Below are 22,634 nucleotides of genomic sequence, written 5' to 3' on the forward strand. Positions count from 1 at the left end.
CATTAAACATGCAGCTCCAAGTGTCGCCTTGTGAGCAATTGCATGTCAACACACCTGATTGCAACTAACATTTTTGTTTTGTTGGTGGGCAAAGGGATAGGGGGAGCGCGGTTGCATGCCCTACACTAGGCTTGCAACTACAAGTGTCGTCCTTCACTACAACTGCACATCTCTCCTCCCTACTGTAATTGGCGTTGTGTTTTTGCCGGAGCCTGGCAGAAGAGTAGGGGGGCAGTTGCATGCCCGGAAGTAGGCTTGCAACTTCAGGTGTCTCCCTCCACTGCAATTTGCATGCCTCCCTCCCGATTGCAAATGGCCTTCTATTTTTTTGGAGGGCGATGGGAGAGGGGAGCGAAGTTGCAAGTCTGGCGATAGGCTTGCAACTGTAAGTGTCGCACTCGACTGTGACTGCATGCCTACACACCCAATTGCGACTAACCTTGTTGTTTTGTTGGTGGGCGACATGAGAGATGGTAGTTGCATGTCTGACACTAGGGTTGCAACTGCAAGTGTCGCCCTAGACTGCAATTGCATGCCTACATGCCCAACTGCAACCAACCTTTTTTTGGTCGGTGGGTGGCAAGAAAGGGGGAGGGTAGTTGCATGCCCAACACTAGGCTTGCAACTGCAAGTGTCACCCTCAACTGCAACTGCATGCCTACATACCCGATTGTAACTGATCTTTTGCTTTGTCGATGGTCGATGGTAGACGCGGGGGGAGGGGGTTGTAGGTCTGGCACTAGGCCTGCAACTACAAGTGTCGCCATGTCCACAATTGCATGTCGACACACCTGACTACATTGACATTTTCTTTTTGTTGGTGGATAGCAGGAGAGGGGAGCAGTTGCATGCCCAACACTAAGCTTGCAACTGCAAGTGTCGTCCTCATCTGCAATTACATGTCTTCCTCCCGACTGCAACTCGCCTTGTGTTTTTGTTGGAGGTCGATGGGAGAGGAAGGGGTAGTTGCATGCTCAGCACTAGGCTTGCAACTACAAGTGTGGCCCTCGACTGCACACGCAACTCCAAGTGTCGTCCAAGATCACAACTACACGATGTAACATGAAACACAACTATAAAGGGTACAAACGCCTGCAGCTAGCCGCTCCCTACACTTTTATTTTTTTTTCAAATACACATTAAACATTTTTAATATATTTTTTACATTTTAAAAATATATGGCAGTTTTTTAAAATATTATTGAACAATTTACAATTACACAATGAATTTTTTAATACAGAATAAAAATTTAAAATACGGAAACACTTTTTTCTAAAATATCACGACAAATGTAAACAAGTGCTTCAAGAAAAAACACAAACAAAAGAAAAAAAGAAAAGGAAAAAAAGCAAAAACAAACAAAAAACTAGACTCACGAAATCATGCAAAGACCTAACGATACGCTAGTGGTGCGCTTCAAGAAGTAGCGCCCAGAAAAATCACAAGACAATAAAAAATCGGTGGCCAAAAGCACTTGTCATGTACATTTTTGTCTCTATCATGGGCCCATACTTTTTTGTTCAACACCCTTTTCCCTGTGTGTATAAAACAAACAAACAAGGAAATATCCGTGTCCAAATACACAAACAAAGAAAACAAATAAACAAGAGGAAACAAGAAAAGCCTAGAAATCAGGCTGATACAGCCTATCAGACGCCAAGTCAAGAAATGGGCCTAATCTACTTTAGATGATGTCAGCTGAGTGAGACTTCGCGAAGTCTAAGTCGACTGAGACCTAGACAGACCCATAAGAAAATAAAAGGACAAATCAGGGAGGAACCTCCTCGGTTGCAGTTAGTATAGGAATGGGACCACCTTTTCCACCAACGTCCAAAGTTACGTAGGTTTAGAAACAAAATATACGTTCACCTTTTGTTACCTGATGTCTACAGCGGAAATGATTCTCGAGCAACAGGTGTGATGAAGTTTGCCTTAGTGAAGAAAAACAAAAGAATCCAGTAAAATCTTGAGGGGAAGGGAAACATGGTTATTTGGTCATGGTCAACCATGTCGCCTCTTGTTATAATGGGAAATAAAAACATTACAATGTCACCAGAGAAATTAGTTCATTCAGACGTTTACGATGGAAAATGTGTTAAATCCAAAAATGCTAGTTGCAAACTTGCAATGAAGATTTCACCCAAATTTTCTAAACTGTCTCTTTGCTACAATTTTATGTAGGTGTAGCTCCAAGAACAGGTGTTCTGTGGCGTGTATTGATGGCCAATAGCGAGTTCGAGTATGTGAAGAGGGAATTCGAGTTCGACCATCACCTCCCGGCCTCCAACTGGATCATTGTCTGCTTAGATGGCTGTCATTTCCACCGGTACTGTTCATCTCTTCCTTCAATAAGGAAAAAAAGTGGTTAAGCAACTGCATAGATCATTTCACCATGTCAAGTTCTTAATCTTGTCCATGTACCAATGTCTTTTGCTTGATTGTTGAAGTATAAGCATGTGGGAAACATGCAATGAAGGTTACTATATGCATATCTGGGAATTACTGTTGCTTCAGATTATAAATAGCTTATCTTTGTTGTTCCAGTCTCCACTAATTTCACTCCTCTTTTTGTTAGATTCTCGAAGATACACGCCTTTGAGAAACCAAATGATGAGAGCGCTTTAAGATTGATGAATGCTTGTGCTAGTTCTATCCTCGAGGAATTTCCTGACATAGTGTTTTCTTATGGTGTTAGAGCATCTCTAGCAGACCCCTTAAAAGAGCCAAAACTGTAAAATAACTGCTTTTTACAGGATTGAGCGGAAAAACCGACCCGGCCAAACCACTCAAAATCGGCCGACCCGCATATTTTTTTGAGGGAAACCTTAAAATAAGCCTCCAATCCTGCAGTTGTTCAGGATTCAGGGCAAATTTTTCTGTTCACCTTAAAAAAAGACAGTTGGCGGGAGGGAAGTTTCAGGTCCAACCGCCAGAATAGTTTTCATTTTGATCAAGATCTATCATGTCAGTCTCGATTCCGGCCAAATTTCCAGCGGACAGGCCTGATCTGGAGCGATTCTAGTTGATTTCGGTGGGCCGGCGCTAGCTCCGTGCGTGCTCCTTGGGAGGGACGGTGACATGCCGCTGCTGCTGCGGCTGTTCATAGACGGGAGGTACGTTGGCGTCGCCGACGAGGTGGTTGCGCTGCACGAGTAGTCGCGGCTCTGGTCGGTGCTCCGCCGAGGAGCCAGGCGCGTGCGAGGCGGCCTGCGAGGTGTGCGGCGACGCCTGGTTCGTCGTGTGCGGAGGTGGACTGCACGGTGTGTGGCGACAAGGATTCAGGGAGATGCGGGTGAAAGGAAGAAGGAGAAGACCACGGGGAATATTTGGTTTTACGGTATTTTTTTTGGGATCTGTTCCAATGTAGCCTGCACGGTACCACAAAACAGGTTTAAGGTTTCCCTTATAATGCTTTTATGGTACCGCGATATAAGGGATCTACTAGAGATGCTCTTAGTGATGAGTACAGGTATAACCCGTATAACATCTTCTCATGAAAGTTAGATTGTAAAATGGATGCAAATTTTATATTAAAAATTTGTATGCAAATACTTTTATGAATGGAGATACTTTTGAATTGCACGGGCTTTGTTCTCAGATAATAATGTTAGGTTCTCATATTTCTGTTTGCTTTGCAGTTTTGTTTTCAGAGAGGGAACAGAATTCTGTCAAAGACTTCTCTACCAATAATTGCAGCAAAATTCTCTCTTTGTGTGTTTCTTACATCACACCTGTGTATGTGATGAAGTTGAAAGATTTCTTTCCAAATAAAGAGTTGAGAGAGGCTCCATATTTTGATGGGCGAGTTGTATGCTATCCAAATATGAAGACCATTCGTGATTATTTGGCATGGAGGCAACTGGACTGTAAGCTTCTTTAACTACAGTCGACAGTTTCCTAGTATAAGTGATAAGATTCTTGTATTTTGCAATTGTGCATGTTGATCTCCTCTACAATAACATCTTGTCGTGTATGTTATTCCCCCAAAGTTGTAGAAACGTCAGCAATATTAAATAAACACAAGTATGGTGTATGTATCATCATTCAATAGATTTGTATGTCCGGTTGCTCCGTTGCTTAGTTTGTTTTAGTTTATTGGGTAAGTATAATGAACATATTTAATTTGAGACGTGTGTTTCAGGTCATAGAAATAATCATTAAAATACATGCTTCTAGACATTAGTGATATCTGAAAAAACTGAAAAAGAGGCACAACAAGCATTGAAGGTAATCTAAGTTTTATAGAGTTTGAGTTGTCTTTTGTATCATTTGTATAAATTCTTTTTTGTGAACCATCTATTCTAGGGAACATTTTCTAAGGATAAAAACGAGTTGCTTTGACAACAGTTCCAAATCATCCATGATGATGAATCGACTATGTTCCGAAAAGGATCCAGCGTTTATCGAGATAACGTAATGGTGTCAACCATACAAAAGGAAATCATCATTAAATGTTCCTACTCATTCTCAGTGACATATTTTCCATGTTTCTGTCACAAGATATCGCTTGCATGATTTATGCAAATGACCATCATAGTTTCTAATCATAACTTGGTGCAGAGATCAATCTAGCATTTCTGAATTCGCATCTGATATCCAGATAGTTAAATGTGAAAAGTCCCTCTATACTTTAGTTTTGAGGGATAATCGGAACTCCGTATTTGGCATTTCACGCCATTTCCTTGTCTGATATTGGTCGAATGCTATAATTCTTCTAATCAGCTGTGCAGATTACGTAATGTATTTCTATTGTGGGTCTGATTGTTGAATAATGTTATTTTGTGGGACATGTTTTGCTCAACTCTTACTTAAGAACAGTTAACCCTGTATGGTGCTCTTTCGAATACTGATGGAAGTGTTGTTGTACATATCATTGCAGGTAGAAACAACGCTGAAAATTGACGATTATGGGAATCTTATAAAAAGAACCCGGTTGGCAATTACAGTGTCAATTTTTGATATCATAGGACATGAGTTTCGAGAAAAACATCAAAACATTCTTCGAGAAGGTTAGTTGAATCATTATAGTTTTAGCAATGCTTCCAGTCCAGCTCCAGTCAACTTTTGATACATACAACCAGTACTGTACTGTATACAACATCGGTCTAACTGTGTGTTTGGGAGAAGAAAAATATAGATACGAATATATTATAGAAGTACGAATACATCCATAGGCTTCCATGTTGTAATTGAACTGTTGTTCATATCAGCGCCTGCCAAATTGATCAGTGAGGACCCCTAGTTTCCTATTTATGGAATGTATATGCTCCAATGCCATTTACAATTTCTTGTCGACAGTAGTACAATATGTAACATCTGAATTTATCTGTTCATCTACACCAGTATGTATGGTAGGACTAGGGTTCCTACCGGCTCTACTCCGTAGGTTATACGGGCAGAACAGCGAGGGTTGGGGGCGAGGGCGGCGGCTCCGGCGTGTTGGCGCCGTCGCGAGGGAGAAGAAGGGCGGCGGCGGCTAGGGCAAGGTGCGGCTAGGGTTTCCGGCTCCTCTGGAGCCGGGCAATATGATAGAACTATCTTTATTGCTTGATCTCAAACGATGTCTTACAACTAGTATTTATAACTTTAGCCTAAGATAACTTGCCTAAGATAACTTGTGGGTCAAGCCCCTAATACTAATGCCCGGTGGGCCTCTTTCGGGTATAGACCAAACCGGTCATAACAATGTATGCATTAAATTTAGTTCTTGTTTAGTGTTTTACTGTGATGAATACTTATCAATGCCCTTGTCACTTCATTTTCATTTTCTAATAGTATCCTGATGCAAGGGCTTATTACTGTTGTAGCTAGTTCGAACAACAAACCATAAGAAAATGAGCTGACTCCCTATACAATTCACAGGTCACAACAGGATCCAGTACAAGACATGCTTTTGGATGCTAGTGAAGTCCGGAAAGGGCGAAAACGAAGCTTACGATATGCTGAAGGTCTTCTTTCATCATCTACGTAATCTATATATTTGTTTGCATTATCCTATTCAATTCTTCTGTTATCTACAGTCCCTAACTTTCTACCGTTCTCTGAAGGTCAAAGGACAAGAACGAGTTGCTCTTTCAGCCGTTTGAAATGAACTATAACAACGAACCGGCCATGTACTGAAAGGGCTCATGTGCTTACCGTGAAAAAGGTATGTTTACCATCATCCAGGAACTATTTTCAACAACAATGCTGTTTGCGCTGCAGTTTCATATTAAGCATTCCAAAATAAAATGTAGCGATGCTGAAGAAACAAGATTTATTTTGCCTAATAAAAGATTAAAGTTTTTTTTCCAACCCTGTATGTATTACGATGATGGGCTGTGCGGGGCGGCTTATGGCTGTGCGGGGCGAGTAGGTGGCGGCTCAGGGCATGGTAATGCAGTGTCGGCGGATGTGTTTAATTCTCCCAGGTAACCGCTGCAGTACATTTCCCCTTTTATCATTGGAGCTGCTCATGAGTCATGACCCTGCTCGATAGTCGCTGGGTTTTGCCCTTGGATATTCGGCCACATCCATCGCGTGTTGGTGCCCTGCATGTTGACCGGGACATACCTGCGTCCTCACGCCACAACCCCTGTCCGTACATGCTACCCCAGCAGCCTCCTCATCGTACGTACAGCCCATCAAATTGTTTGCAAAACGATGCTGAATTGGAACTATATGTATGGCCTCTTTTTCTGCGGTTTGTTCTTGCAATCATGAGCCAGAGGTTGGAAACATCCTAGGTTGGGTCACGTTTGCGCCGTCGACGCCACCTGCAACCTATTTCAACCCCCTCTGTACAAGGTTCTCCCTGATTCCTCCATTCCAATCTCCCTGCACCATGTTGTTCGTTAGATTACTACCATGCATTTGACCTGTTGATCATTTTCGCCCTGCTTTCCTTCAGTATATTTAGAGAATCAATGTTCGAATCATGAATCACGTCTTTGTGTTGATATTTTTTTCCCTAGCTCATCACTAGGTAGTCACGGATTCTTATTTTGCTCTTCTTTTGTTTTGACTGGGTGTATATAGTATAAACAGACATGCATACACACTGGGTTCAGACTTCTGTGTAAACTGAAACAGGGAATTAATCGTTGTGCCATGTTCCAAACTAAAAATAGAGAAAAGTGGACAAATGATTGGTTAGCAAATATACATAGCCGCAGGCAAATATATTCTAGGTTGCTGACTGCACAATCTGAACTATATAACTCTGAAAATATATTAGACTCTTTCTCTTGGGAGTTTAGAGCTGTTCTAGCGTTGCTATATAAATAGATGTCCAGCTCACTTGATTGTGTAATATAGATGTGTAGGTGAGACATCAAACTGAACCATAATATCAGGTTTAGAGATGCACATGGCCAATGATCTCAAACGTGTATGTGATGTTTCAGCATATATGCAGTTCTGGTCACTGACTGACAAATTCATAGAAATACAAAATCAGTACGTACATTCAGAAAAAACGTGTTATTAGTTTTATCATTGTGGCATATCTGCAGTTCTGGTCATTGACTAACAAACTGTATAGGCCACTGTATACAAAACTACAAATATATTATGATGTGGGGCTACATGTATAGACATCATCTGCACTTTTTTTGCAAGCTTCCACTTTGATTCATGTGCTCACCTCTTTATCTTACATTAGTGTAGATTGCCATCTCTGCAGAATGTGAAGTTAGTTGTGTAGTTTCTTACTTAAATTTGGTTCATGACCTTTCACACAAAATTCATGAAAAAAATCCCGCAACAACGCGCGGGGCATCAGCTAGTTACTGTTGTAGCTAGTTCGAACAACAAACCATAAGAAAATGAGCTGACTCCCTATACAATTCACAGGTCACAACAGGATCCAGTACAAGACATGCTTTTGGATGCTAGTGAAGTCCAGAAAGGGCGAAAACGAAGCTTACGATATGCTGAAGGTCTTCTTTCATCATCTACGTAATCTAAATATTTGTTTGCATTATCCTATTCAATTCTTCTGTTATCTACAGTCCCTAACTTTCTACCGTTCTCTGAAGGTCAAAGGACAAGAACAAGTTGCTCTTTCAGCCGTTTGAAATGAACTACAACAACGAACCGGCCATGTACTGAAAGGGCTCATGTGCTTACCGTGAAAAAGGTATGTTTACCATCATCCAGGAACTATTTTCAACAACAATGCTGTTTGCGCTGCAGTTTCATATTAAGCATTCCAAAATAAAATGTAGCGATGCTGAAGAAACAAGATTTACTTTGCCTAATAAAAGATTAAAGTTTTTTTTCAACCCTGTATGTATTACGATGATGGGCTGTGCGGGGCGGCTTATGGCTGTGCGGGGTTCCTCCAGATGCCTCTGAAAATATGGCATGCTATCGGTTCCTCGGCGACGCGCTGGTCTCGTGGTCCTCGAAGCGCCAGCCCACGGCGTCCCGCTCCAGCGTGGAGGCAGAGTACCGTAGCGTGGCCAACACCGGGCCGAGTGTGTCTGGCTTCGACAACTCCTCGGCAAGCTCTGCTGCGCGGTCACCACTGCAACGCTGCCATGCTGGTCTACTGCGACAACATCTCTGCCGTGTACCTATCCAGTAATCTCGTTCACCACCACGGCACCAAGCATGTCGAGCTGGACATCCACTTGTATAAATCTAACCTTGATCAATGCAATCGGTGTGTTCCCCCTGTATAAGTCTAACCTTAATGGCTTCTGCACAGAGCGGATGACTGCAGGTGGACGATGCTGCGAGTGGGCGGTGGCGCACGTCGACATGAGGCCAGAGTTTTGGAGAACGCATCGTCGTGGTCGTGGCTTTGTTAGCAGGTCGCAGGAACAGGTGATGACTAAGTAGGAGTAGTTCTCATCATTGTCTCAAAGAAAACGTGACGGTTTATTACGGCTGGATAATACAGCAAGGTCCGGCGTTCGATCTCTGGACCGTGTATTATATTAGCGAACATCATTTATTTATTTTTTCGATCGTTGAAACCTCTGGTGGGCCGGATACTGTGTCAGCGCGCGTGCGTGACGAGTCAGCCCATGCGGACGAGCGCACAGGTTGTATGCTCTAAAAATTGTCCCACCTCGCCTGCTGTGGGACGCTGTGCCCAGCTTATATAGTGCCTTCCTCCAATCGCATTACCTCCACGGGGACAACCAGCCGAGAAAGAGGCCGAAAAAAGGAAAGAAAAAATAATAAAAGAGGCTCTTTATAGAGCCCGCAAAAGAAAAAGAGCCAGAGCCAACCAATAAAAAAAGAGGCTTCATAGCCCAACCAATAAAAAAAGAGGCAAAGCACATGGCTTTTTTTAATTTTTAATCTCTGTCACGGCCTTATTTTAACTCCTAATTTTTTATTTATTTATTTATGACGGTCACTTTTATCCCATGAGAAAAAAGAAAAGAGGCCTTTATTAGAGCCCATGAGAAAAAATAATAAAAGAGGCTCTTTATAGAGCCCACAAAAGAAAAAGAGCCAGAGCCAAAAAATGGACCGAGGCCAGAGCCAACCAATAAAAAAAGAGGCCTCATAGCCCAACCAATAAAAAAAGAGGCAAAGCACATGGCTTTTTTAATTTTTAATCTCTGTCACAGCCTTATTTTAACTCCTAATTTTTTATTTATTTATTTATGACGGTCACTTTTATCCTCCAACCAAGAGTATGAAAATGCCTACAATATGAATATGTATATTTTTTTAACTCATACTAATTTTTTTCCTGATATATATACCATGAGAAATAATTTATTTATTTATGGCGGTCATTTTTATCCTCCAACCAGGAGTGTGATAATGCCCAAAACACCTTATTAGAGCCCACGAGAAAAAAAAGAAAAAAGGCTCTTTATAGAGCCCACAAAAGAAAAAGAGCTAGAGCCGAAAAATGGACCGAGGCCAGAGCCAACCAATAAAAAAAGAGGCAAAGTACCTGTGGAGTCTGTGCTAGACATTAGCACATGGCTTTTTTTAATTTTTTATCTCTGTCACGACCTTATTTTAACTCCTAATTTTTTTCTAATATATGTATGAGAAACAATTTATTTATTTATGACGGTCACTTTTATCCTCCAACCAAGAGTATGAAAATGCCCACAATGTGAATATGTATACTTTTTTTAACTCCTCCTAATTTTTTTCCTGATATATATACCATGAGAAACAATTTATTTATTTATGGCGGTCATTTTTATCCTCCAATCAGGAGTGTGATAATGCCCAAAACAATTTATTAGAGCCCATGAGAAAAAAAAGAAAGAGGCTCTTTATAGAGCCCACAAAAGAAAAAGAGCCAGAGCCGAAAAATGGACCAAGGCCAGAGCCAACCAATAAAAAAAGAGGCAAAGTACCTGTGGAGTCTGTGCTAGACATTAGCACATGGCTTTTTTTAATTGCTTTTTTAACTCCTATTTTTTTTCTTATATATGTACGAGAAACAATTTATTTATTTATGACGGTCACTTTTATCCTCCAACTAAGAGTATGAAAATGCCCATAATATGAATATGTATATTTTTTAACTGCTACTAATTTTTTTCCTAATATATATACCATAGAAACAATTTATTTATTTATGGCGGTCATTTTTATCCTCCAATCAGGAGTGTGATAATGCCCAAACCAATTTATTAGAGCCCACGAGAAAAAAAAGAAAAGAGGCTCTTTATAGAGCCCACAAAAGAAAAAGAGCCAGAGCCGAAAAATGGACCGAGGCCAGAGCCAACCAATAAAAAAGAGGCAAAGTACCTGTGGAGTCTATGCTAGACATTAGCACATGGCTTTTTTTAATTGCCTTTTTAACTCCTATTTTTTTTCTGATATATGTACGAGAAACAATTTATTTATTTATGACAGTCACTTTTATCCTCCAACCAAGAGTATGAAAATGGCCACAATATGAATATGTATACTTTTTTTAACTCCTACTAATTTTTTTCCTGATATATATACCATGAGAAACAATTTATTTACTTATGGCGCTCATTTTTATCCTCCAACCAGGAGTGTGAAAATGCCCAAAATATGAATATGTATTTTTTATCTTTGTCATAGCCTTTTTTTTAACTCCTACAGTTTTTTTTCTAATATATATACGAGAAACAATTTATTTATTTATTTATGGCCGTCACTTTTATCCTCCAACCAAGAGTATGAAAATGCCCAAAATAGGAAGGGAAACGTTTTACGCCGGGGCACCGGCCGAGTTTCGCTCACGACACGCGACCTGACTCGTGGGCCCGCACCTCTCCTTTTCCCCACCACACCTTATCCCCAGCCGCACCACACCGCTATATTTCCCCCCACTTTATCCTGGGCCACACCAGCATCTATCTTCATCAAATCCCTCTCACCATGCAAGCCCTCTCAAGCTCGATTCCTCCTCCTCTCTCTCCTTTCATTCCTCTTGCAGCCATGAGAGCACGAGTTTGTTGCTGCTCCGCCGTGCATCCCCCCCACGCCCGCCCCACCATGTGCTTGGCTGGAACCGGCCAGTCTAGTGCCTGTCAGTGAAAATTCTTATTGATAAAGCTTCAACCCCCGGCTGGATTTTTGCTGGAACCACTGGTTGGGGATGTTACAAGTAGGTTTTTTTTTGCAGAAACTATATTCTTTTTTTGCTGGAACCAATCCTAATTTTTGCTACCATCTTGTTTTGATTTTTTTGGAAGCAGTCTAAAAATTGCTACCACGGTCTTTCGATTTTTCTGAAACCGGTAATTTTTCTGCTTCAACCTAATACTGGAGAGTTTTGTTGGTAAAGCTTCAACCTTTGGCTGGATTTTTGCTGGAACCGCTTTTGATTTTTGTTGGATCCGGCATTTTTGATTTTGCTGCATATGCTAGGATCTGGGGCGGCGACAGACGACGGCTGCTATGTGTTTTGTTCCATAGGTTTTTTTTCTGCTGGAACCAACAATCCGTTTTGTTACAACCAGCTGCAGCGGAGCTAGAACCATCGACATTTATTTTGTTTGTGACCTTTGGTGAGGGCACATTTTTGCTAGAACCGTGATATATTTTTGCTGGGACGGTTTTTGGTTTTTGCTACACCAGCGAAACCCCTTTTTCATTGTTGAAGCTCTTTTTGATGAACACGGTGGTGGAAGCCGGTTTCGGTGGCGAGCTGAGACGGCGACGGCGGGGGTGCTACAACCACGACGCCCACATGTTGGAACCAGCCGACGAAGAGCTACAAATGGCAGAAGCTGAATTTTCGCAGGCAACCATGCTGCAATCTCGACGGCCGCACGACGAGAGGCGTCAGGCCGGCAGAACGGCGGCGCATGCATTTTTTTTAATTTTTGATCTCTGTCACGGCCTTTTTTTAACTCTTAATTTTTTCTAATATATGTACGAGAAACAATTTATTAGAGCCCACGAGAAAAAAAGAAAATAAGCTCTTTATAGAGCCCACGAAAAAAAGAGCCAGAGCCGAAAAATGGACCGAGGCCAGAGCCAACCAATAAAAAAAGAGACAAAGTACCTGTGGAGTCTGTGCTAGACATTAGCACATGACTTTTTTTAATTTTTTATCTCTCTCACGGCCTTTTTTTAACTCCTATTTTTTTTCTGATAATGTACGAGAAACAATTTATTTATTTATGACGGTCACTTTTATCCTCCAACCAAGAGTATGAAAATGCCCAAAATATGAACATGTATACTTTTTTTAACTCCTACTATTTTTTCCTGATATATATACCATGAGAAACAATTTATTTATTTATGGCAGTCATTTTTATCCTCCAACCACGAGTGTGAAAATGCCCAAAATAGAAACATTTATTTTTTTATCTATGTCACAACCTTTTTTTACTCCCAACTAATTTTTTCCCGATATATATACGAGGAAAAAATTATTTATTTATTGCGGTCACTTTTATCCTCCAACCAAGAGTATGAAAATGTCCAAAATAGGAACATGTAGCACGCTGAGCTAAAGTATGACAAACATGATAAAGAACAAACCTTTTCACTGCCCAATAATCATCAATGCTCAAATCCTGATAAGTAAAATGCATTTTCTGGTGGTGAAGGTACAGTGCATTTGATGTTAAAGACAAAAATAACTAATGACATTAAGCAATATCTCATCTCTACAATCATAAACACGAAACAACCGCATCGACATCCGTCTTGTTTCTTCCACCTAATCCTTAAATGACCCATAAACAGAAGACCCTGACCCGACATAAACAATTTATTTATGTCACTTTTAATTTTTGATCTCCATCTTGACAAACAATTTATTTGTGGTGTTCACTTTTATCCTCCAACCAAGATTATGAAAATGCCCAAAATAGAAACATGTAGCACGCTGAGCTAAAATATAACCGACACGATACAGAACAAACATTTTCACTGCCCAATAATCTTTAATGCTCAAGTCCTGATAAGTAAAATGCATTTTTAAGGGGCGAAGGTAAAATGCATTTGATGTTCAGAAAGGCAACAGTAACTAATGACATTACCATCAGCACATTGCTTTAAAAAAATTGATCTCTATCTCGGTAAACAACCTATTGATGGCAATCACTTTTATCCTCCAACCAAGGGTATGAAAATGGTCAAAATAGAAACATGTAGCACACTGAGCTAAAATATAACAGACCTGATCCAAAACAAACCTTTTCACTGCCCACTAATCTTCAATGCTCAAGTCCTGATAAGTAAAATGCATTTTCTGAGGGGCGAAGGTAAAATGCATTTGATGTTCAGAAAGCCAAAAATAACTAATGACATTAAGAAATATGTCATCTCTAGAATCATAAGCACAAAACAACCAACCGCATCTCTTGTTTCTTCCAACTAATCCCTATAAATGACCCATAACCATAAGACATAAACTATTTATTTATGACTTTTTAAAATTTTTGATCTCTGTCTTGGCAAATAATTTATTTGTGGCGTTCACTTTTATCCTCCAACCAAGATTATGTAAATGCCCAAAATAGGAACATGTAGCACGCTGAGCTAAAATGTAACTGACCTGGTACAGAACAAACATTTTCACTGCCCAATAATTTTTAATGCTCAATTCGTGATAAGTAATATGCATTTTCTAAGGGGTGAAGGTAAAATGCATTTGATGTTAAGAAAGACAACAATAACTAATGACATTACATTAGCACATGGCTTTTAAATTTTTTATCTCTATCTCGATAAACAAATTATTTATGGCAGTCACTTTTATCCTCCAACCAGGAATATGAAAATGCCCAAAATAGAGCATGCTGAGCTAAAATATAACAGACCCGATACATAACAAACATTTTCATTGCCCAATAATCTTCAATGCTCAAGTCCTGATAAGTAAAATGCATTTTCTGGGGCGAAGGAAAAATGCATTTGATGTTCAGAAAGACAACAATAACTAATGAAGTTAAGCAATATTTCACCTCTAGAATCATAAGCACGAAACAACTAATCCTTAAATGACCCATAACTGGAAAATCCCGACCCAATATAAACAATTTATTTATGTATTTTAAATTCTTATCTCTGTCTCGGTAAACAATTTATTTATGGCTGCTACTTTTATCCTCCAACCAGGAGTATGAAAATGCCCAAAATAGAAACATGTAGCACGCTGAGCTAAGATATAACAGACCTGATACAGAACAATGTTAGAAATAGGTCCTAGAGGCAATAATAAAGTGGTTATTATTATATTTTCTTAATCATGATAGAGGTTTATTATTCATGCTATAATTGTATTGATCGGCAACTTAAATACATGTGTGAATAAACAAATAACAAGTCCCTAGTAAGCCTCTACTAGACTAGCTCGTTGACCAAAAGATGGATAAGGTTTCCTGACCATAGACATGAGTTGTCGTTTGATAACGGGCACATCATTAGGAGAATGATGTGATGGACAAGACCCATTCGTTAGCATAGCATATGATCATTTAGTTTATTGCTTCTACTTTCTTAATGTCAAATACATGTTCCTTCGACAATGAGATCATGCGCCCCCGGACTCTGGAGGAATGCCTTGTGTATATCAAACGTCACTTCGTAACTGGGTGATCATAAAGGTTCTCTACAGGTATCTCCGAAGGTGTCTGTTGAGTTGGCATGGATCGAGATTGGGATTTGTCATTCCGTATGACGAAAAGGTATCTCTGGACCCTCTCGGTAATACAACATCACAAGAAGCTTGCAAGCATAGTGACTAAAGAGTTAGTTACAAGATGATGTATTACGGAACGAGTAAAGAGACTTACCGGTAATGAGGTTGAACTAGGTATGGAGATACCGACGATTGAATCTCAGACAAGTAACATACCGACGGACAAAGGGAACTACGTATGTTGTCATAAAGGTTCAACCGATAAATATCTTTGTAGAATATGTAGGAACCAATATGGGCATCCAGGTCCCACTATTGGTTATTGACCGGAGAAGCGTCTCGGTCATGTCTACATCATTCTCGAACCCATAGGGTCCGCATGCTTAACGTTCGTTGATGATATAGTATTATATGAGTTATGTATGTTGGTGACTGAATGTTGTTCGGAGTCCCGAATGAGATCACAGACAAGATGAGGAGCTCCGAAATGGTTCGGAGGTGAAGAATGATATATAGGATGATAATTGGGCCAATGGGTAACGTCGGGGCTTTATGTCGGTGCGAAAGGAAGTTTTGCGGAGGTCGGGGACCAGATGCTAGGGACTCTGGCGTCTAGCCCTGGGCCAAATGCCGAGGACCATGGCGTCTGGGCCAGACGCCAAGGACCATGGCGTCTGGTACCGGAATCCGAGAAGGACTCTTCCTTGCATTCCAAACCGACTTTTGGGAGGCCCTCTTTCCATGTAACGACCCCAGGGCTCAACATATAAATAGAGGAGCAGGGCTAGCCCCTAGAACACAAGTTTTTGAGCCTCCTCTAGTTGGTCCTAGTTGACTAATTAGAGCTAGCCCTAGCTACCTCTAATCCTCATAATTAGAAGCCCAGTGTGGTTCTAATCTCCTCCCTCTAGTTCATCATCCGCTCTAAATCCATTATGCTTGGCAAAGCCCCCGGAAATAGTTTCACCACCATCGTCACCACGCTGTTGTGCTGCCGGAACTCATCTACTATTGGGCCCCTTTTGCTGGATCAAGAAGGCGAGGACGTCATTGAACTAAACGTGTGCTGAACGCGAAGGTGCTGTATGTTCGGTTCTTGATCGGAACGAATCATGAAGGTGTACGACTACATCAACCACGTTGATAAACGCTTACACTTAGCGATCTACAAGGGTATGTAGATGCTCTCCCCCTCTCATAGCTATACATCTCCATGGATAGATCTTGTGTGTGCGTAGAATTTTTTTGTTTTCCATGCAACGTTTCCCAACAATGGCATCATGAGCCAGGTCTATGCGTAGGTGATATACACGAGTAGAACACAAAGGAGCTGTGGGCGGTGATGTTTATATTGCTTACTACCTATGTCTTATTTTGATTCAACGGTATCATTGGATGAAGAGTTCATATGCCAAAGTTGTGCAAGTGGGCTGCTGCAGGCTGTTTTTGGGTACCCCGTGGACACGGGGTTTGGGGCCGTGGGCACGGGCCTCCATGCGCATGGGACTTGTACCGTGTGCATGGGGTATTGACCCCCATGGGCACAGGGCCCCCAGGAAGTGTCTGTTGGAGCCCCAACGCTTAGTTTTGGAAGTTGGCTATATAAGAGCCCTTCCTCTCCACTGGTTTGGGGATGGTTCACACACATTCTAAACATTATTTCGAGCCTCTTACCACCTCTCCCAAATCCCTATCTCCCCTCTAAGTGAAGGGGGATTTGTGGATAGATCTTGGAGTCATTTGTTGATTTCCTCCATTGCATCCCCTCTGTTCAATCTCCCACTTTCTTGAGTTGCATCTTGTGAGATTGAGAGAGTGAGTTGAGCATTTGTTGCTAGACCTTGCATTGCATTTGTTGCATTGTTTTGAGCTCCCCGCTTTGATTTGTTCAAGTGAGAGCACATGAGTTTATTACTCTTGGAGGCTTCGCCTCCTAGATGGTTTGGTGATATCTTTGAGAAGTTTGTGAAGAGGCCTAGGTGGCCAAGGTTCCTCCGGATGCTTCTTTTTGTGGTGTGCTCCGGGGAAGGGTGTGAAGTGGCCTAGGTGGTCAAGTTCCTCCAAAAGCTTCCGTGTTTGTGGTGTGCTCTGGAGAATATTGTAAAGGTGTGGTGGTCGCCTTCAAGACCAACCCCGAGTGAATCGAGGCTCATCCGTTGGGGGTGACTAGAAAGGGAGAATATGGTGAGTCACTTGGTGACACCCCGGAGCTTTGGCTTCGGCACCACTCGAACGGAGATTAGCACTCTCATGTGTGTGAAATTTGGGATAAATCTGCGTCCCCGACTCACTTGGGGTTATGTCATACCCACACCCTTTACTTTCCGCAAATCATACTTGCCAATATTGATATATCTTGTGCTAGTTGAATTGCTTAGTCGTTCCTTCATTTCCATATCTTGTGATATAGTTTGTGCTTGCTAGTTTCCTTAAGTGCCTATATTTTTTTAGCATAGGTTGTTGGTGCACTTAGTTGAGCCTAGCATATTTAGGATTTGTGCTTGAAAAGTATCCGTTTAGTTTAACTCCGCATTAGAAAAAAGCCAAATCCGTAAAAGTTTTAAAATGCCTATTCACCCCCTCTAGTCGTCATCTAGATTATTTTAGTGTTCTTGGTGTTCATCCCTTTTCCCCCTCCAAGTGTGAAAAGATCCATCTTAGGGTTTCACCCTACAAAATTGCAAGCATCCACAACTACTAAAGATCATTAAGGTCGTGAAACCCAACCATAGCATTAAGTATCAATTCCTCTTTATCCCATACGCAACAACCCACCTACTCGGGTTTACACTACAAAAAAGAACACTTCCGAGATGATACGTGTTTGTCACAGTAGGTCACGTTTTCTGTCATGCATGTACATCCATGACGATTTTATGACAGAATCAAGATAGTCATACCTGTGCTGTCGTAAAAGTGTTTCATGACATTACCAAAATTATCATCACGGAAGTGTCCACTTCCATGACGATAAATTGCGTGTCATAGAAGTGCTTTCGTCAAGGGTGACCGACACGTGGCATCCACCATAACGGCTCGCCGTTAACCCATCGGGTCCGGTTTTGGATCCGATAACCCGTTAACAGCCCGGACCAATGGGGATTTTCCACGTGTAAAATTCTCATTGGCCGGAGGAAACACGTGTCTGCTCCTCAGTGGGCCAGATGTCGTCCACTCATTGGACATGAGGCGCCTATGATACGTCAACACGTGGCACAACCCAACAGAGGCTCATTCCGGCGAAAAGGCCGACCCGTTTGACTTGGTCAAAAGGTAACGTGCCGGCCCATGGAAAGCCTGTTAACGGCCTGTTTGTATATCGCCCATTTATGGCCCACTGACACCCGGCCCGTTACGACCTATCGGAATTAAGCCAAGTAGCTTCATCTGGGCCGTCCAATATGATTCCAGCCTGTTGTAACTTCTGGCCCATGTATGGCCCATGATGTCTTTCGGCCCATATGTGGCCTTTCGTAACTCTGGTCCCATTAAAGGCCCGAGATGAAACTGGCCCATAATTAACAATGTATCACTTTATACCCATTAACACCCCGTTATTCCATTCTAAGGGCCCATTTATTCTTGGTCTCATGTCTAGAATTCGGTTAGTTACGGTCCGTTAATGGCCTGTTCCGTTTGTGGGCCAAATTCAGCCTATGGTTACATTCGGCCCATTTGTGGCCCGTTAACCCGTTGGGCTGTTTTCATGTAAAAAAACCCGTTGGCTATTTTCATAGAGTTGTCAAGTACGACCTATTAACGGCCCGTTATGGTCCACGAATAGTACGGCCCATGATTGGCAAAATGATTATACACCCCATAGAAGGCCCATGGATCCTACGGCCCATAGAAGACCAATGGATCCTATGGCCCGTAGAAGGCCCATGGATCATACGATCCGTAGAAAGTCCATGGATCCTATGGCCCGTACAAGGCCCATGGATCCTACGGTCCATAGAAGGCCCATGGATCCTACGGCCCGTATAGAAGACCAATGGATCCTACCGCCCGTAGAAGGCCCATGGATCATACAGCCCGCAGGAGGCCCATGGTTACAACAGTTCATGTGTTGCCATGATTATTGTGGCCTAGTTACCAAAAACAGGTTATTGTGGCCACTAGAAAAACACGGAAAAGAACTGCAGTGACTACAAGCAAACAACTAAACAAGATAATAAGGAAATAAATAAGCAAGCAACTAACGCTAGCCTATTACTGCTATTACACGTATTACATCCACTGGGCATCAAAGTCCGCCACCAGTGCAAATATACGGAACAAAGCAGCATATTACATACAGTGACCGTCGAAATTGGCCACCAATGCAAATAAACGCGGCAGCAAAATAAGAGCATAACTGAAACAACTTCAGAAGAGCTCAAGAAACTTTATCCTGGGTATCCACCATGCTGGCAATAAGCTTAGCAATCTTATTAGCTTTTTCTTATTTGGCGCTAAAATCCTCCAACGCTTGCTGTTGCACCAGAAAATATGCATCTGAATGCTCCAGGGACTTCCACAGTCCTTCTGCTTCTTGTCGCAGCACAACTGATCGATGTCTTTTAGCTTTTAGTTGAGACTCAAGAAACCAAACTGATTTAGACAGTGAGTTTGAATAGCTTGTGCAAGCGGTAGTGGCGAGTAACTCGAACACTAAACCAAGACAGGACTTTGGGTAGTCTCACTGTCTTCAAGAGAGTCTTCCTTAACTGTTTTATCAGCTTTGTTGGAGACCAACAAGGATGTCTCACTATCCTGAACCTTATCTGCATTACTTCCTTTACCATTGCTTAATAAGGCACTCTTTCCCAATATTCTGTCAGCATTCTAAAAGAAGAAACAAGCAGACACATAATAGGTTAGCATGTACTAGTATATGAAACTCATTTTGGTGAACCAGTTCATTATTAAGGTGGACATGATTGAACTACCAAGTCTTCTATTGCCAAGTACTAGTACATAATAAAAGCATCAAACAAACATATATCTATGTCCTAGGGTCACTGCATTGTCTTGCCAAATCAAAATAGAGACAAGATTAAAATCATATCAGTTCAAGACAAAGCAGCAGTGAAAGAATACAAAGCATAGGAAACTACACGGCACAACAAGATTTCAGATGGGTATCACGGGTCTACATGTACAACAACACTATTGGCTCTGTTGTGATGCTAGTAATGTGCATGATATGAGAAGTCAACTGTATACACAATTGAAATTGAAATCAACAGAGCTATTGATAAGAGCAAACCTGTTAAAGAAACATGCGTGAACATACCTATTGTGCCACTGGAGTTTCGATTGGATCCTTCAATTTAAAAATAAGTTTGTATGAGTAAATACAATGATACAAGAGCAAAGCAGTATGCACAATAGCAATGGAATCTTAAATTAGAACAATTGTTCTTCAGGTTTAGGCACTTGTTCTACATGAACAGAGTACAGTAAAACGCAAGAATATAGTACTTAAAAATAGAAAATGAGCTCATAGACCTTACCACATTCTTGGTTCGGGATCAGTACAGAACAAGGCGTTTCCAGTCGTCGTCCAGTAAATGTGTCTCAGGAGAACGTAAGGGAATTTGATGAGTTTCTATGCCGGTGAAGTACGTTTTCCGATACTGCCACCAAGCATTCTTGAAGATAGCAGAGGTATTAGCACAGGTTACCTCATCCCGAGTTTCCAAATCGGTCCTTCTCTATAGAGAAAAATGGGAAATTTTGCTGTATTATAACCACCATGGAGGTAGGATGTATGGGACAAAGCAAAGTAATTGCCATGAATAACATTACTTACACATAACTCCTGGACAAATACCTGTAACTGGCATTTTCCTTCATCTTCGGTATAATATTTCCAAGATGGGAAGATACACACATAGGATTTAACAACATCAAATGCGATAGATGCTAAACTACGACTGGCTAGTTGTGCTTCCTCCACAGGAATAGGCGTACTAACTGGTGGAGTTGGGGTTCGCCGTGGTAGTACTGGCCCTTTGGGCACTGGAGCTGCCTTACTAAGTGCTCTTGTTTGGGAGCTCTGTGGTGGAGATGGTGTTGTGTCAACAGGAACTGGGTTACTATCTGCTGGGGTTGGGGGTTAGATTTGGTGAAGCTGGTTCTCTGTCTATCACAGTAGGGGTACAATCTGCGAGAGTCTGGGTTATGTGTGGTAGGGCTGGTTCTCGTGCATGTACAACCGGGGTGCTATCTCCACCAAGAGGTAGCACTGTTTTATTTGAAGACCGTGTTTTTACTCCGCTAGATACTGGCATCACCCGCTCCAATTCAAATGACTGATAAACAAGAAACATAGTTGAATGTACGACATTGTATGAGAGACAAATGCAATAGATAGTGTGGAAAAAAGAGGGCATGAAATAGTTGACATGTATATTGTTTAACTAAAACAGATAGCATGACATAATTTCACATATATGATGTTTATCTAAACTGGATAGCATAGCATAACATAATTCAAAGATATGATGAATAACTAAACATGATTGCATGACATAATTCACCTACATGTTATCTAAGTAATCAGGATCGCATGATTTAATTCACATATGTGATTTATAGGCTAAACAGAGGGCATTCGATATGATGTCTGAACTAAGAACATGTTTTTGAATATTGTGTATATGATGTCTAAACTATGCAATGCAAGACACCATATGCATGATATGAGCAGTATAACCGTGCCAAGTTAGAGCATACACCTTGGTGGGGGAATAGGACTGGTCATCTGTCTCTGAATCCATCTCTGAGGAGCTATCGGGACCCAACAAGAGATCTGCTTCGACAGGAAGCACTGTCTGCTCTGAAGGCCTTGTTTTCACTCCAGATTTTTCCATCTCCCACCCAAATGGCTGATTCATAGGAAGAGTAGTTTAATGTACAAACATTGTCGACAAATGAAAATGTAATGAAGAAAAGGATGGGCAAGATATCATTTAAATATATGATGCCTGGTTAAACAGGATGGCGTTACACATTTCACATATATTATGGCTGGATAAAAGACATGAGACTGCATAATTCCCATATATGATATAGAAACTAAACATGTAGCATTACAGAACATGTCTAAACTAAGCAGATGACATATATGATGTCAAAATTAGGCACTGCAAGGCAACATATGCATGATATGACTAACATCATCATGCCAATGTAGAGCAAACACCTTAGGGGGTAAATAGGAGTGGTCAGCTGCATCTGAATCCGCCTCAGAATAGATATCTTCCTATGGATTACAATCTGGAGAGGGGGTGGGGGGAGGGTTTGCCATTGAATCCACCATGGAGCGATGTCTGCACGACATTGTATTGCCGCGCAAAACTCTTCTCTTTTTATCTACATGTTCAGCATGACTGTGTAAAATATCTAACATGCATACGAAAAAAATATGGTGAGAGGAGAGCATGTAGAAATTTAGAGTGATGGTAACAACCAGTGGATGGATCCAAAAATAATGATAGAAAGCTGATGATTGCTTTAATTTAATAAAAAGACAGATGATGATTGCTTTACTATTTGTTTCCCACCCAAGATGAACAACATAGGCATACCCTAGGTG

At 41.3% G+C, this 22,634-nt stretch overlaps 1 long non-coding RNA gene across 1 annotated transcript in view; it reads left to right on the forward strand.

Moving 5' to 3' along the window:
• The window catches only part of LOC119327651, an 11,275-nt gene extending 2,330 nt beyond the window's left edge, over nucleotides 1-8,945 (forward strand). Inside the window, exons 2-13 of the long non-coding RNA XR_005158627.1 lie at nucleotides 2,182-2,326; nucleotides 3,639-3,866; nucleotides 4,142-4,227; nucleotides 4,880-5,009; nucleotides 5,863-5,948; nucleotides 6,048-6,148; nucleotides 6,356-6,410; nucleotides 6,479-6,786; nucleotides 7,834-7,919; nucleotides 8,019-8,119; nucleotides 8,328-8,617; nucleotides 8,693-8,945. This is a non-coding gene — a long non-coding RNA (uncharacterized LOC119327651). The remainder of the gene's footprint in view (nucleotides 1-2,181; nucleotides 2,327-3,638; nucleotides 3,867-4,141; nucleotides 4,228-4,879; nucleotides 5,010-5,862; nucleotides 5,949-6,047; nucleotides 6,149-6,355; nucleotides 6,411-6,478; nucleotides 6,787-7,833; nucleotides 7,920-8,018; nucleotides 8,120-8,327; nucleotides 8,618-8,692) is intronic.
• The last annotated feature ends 13,689 nt before the right edge of the window (nucleotides 8,946-22,634 follow it).

The sequence above is a fragment of the Triticum dicoccoides genome, chromosome 1B (assembly GCF_002162155.2).
Source record: "Triticum dicoccoides isolate Atlit2015 ecotype Zavitan chromosome 1B, WEW_v2.0, whole genome shotgun sequence".
Lineage (NCBI taxonomy): Eukaryota > Viridiplantae > Streptophyta > Magnoliopsida > Poales > Poaceae > Triticum > Triticum dicoccoides.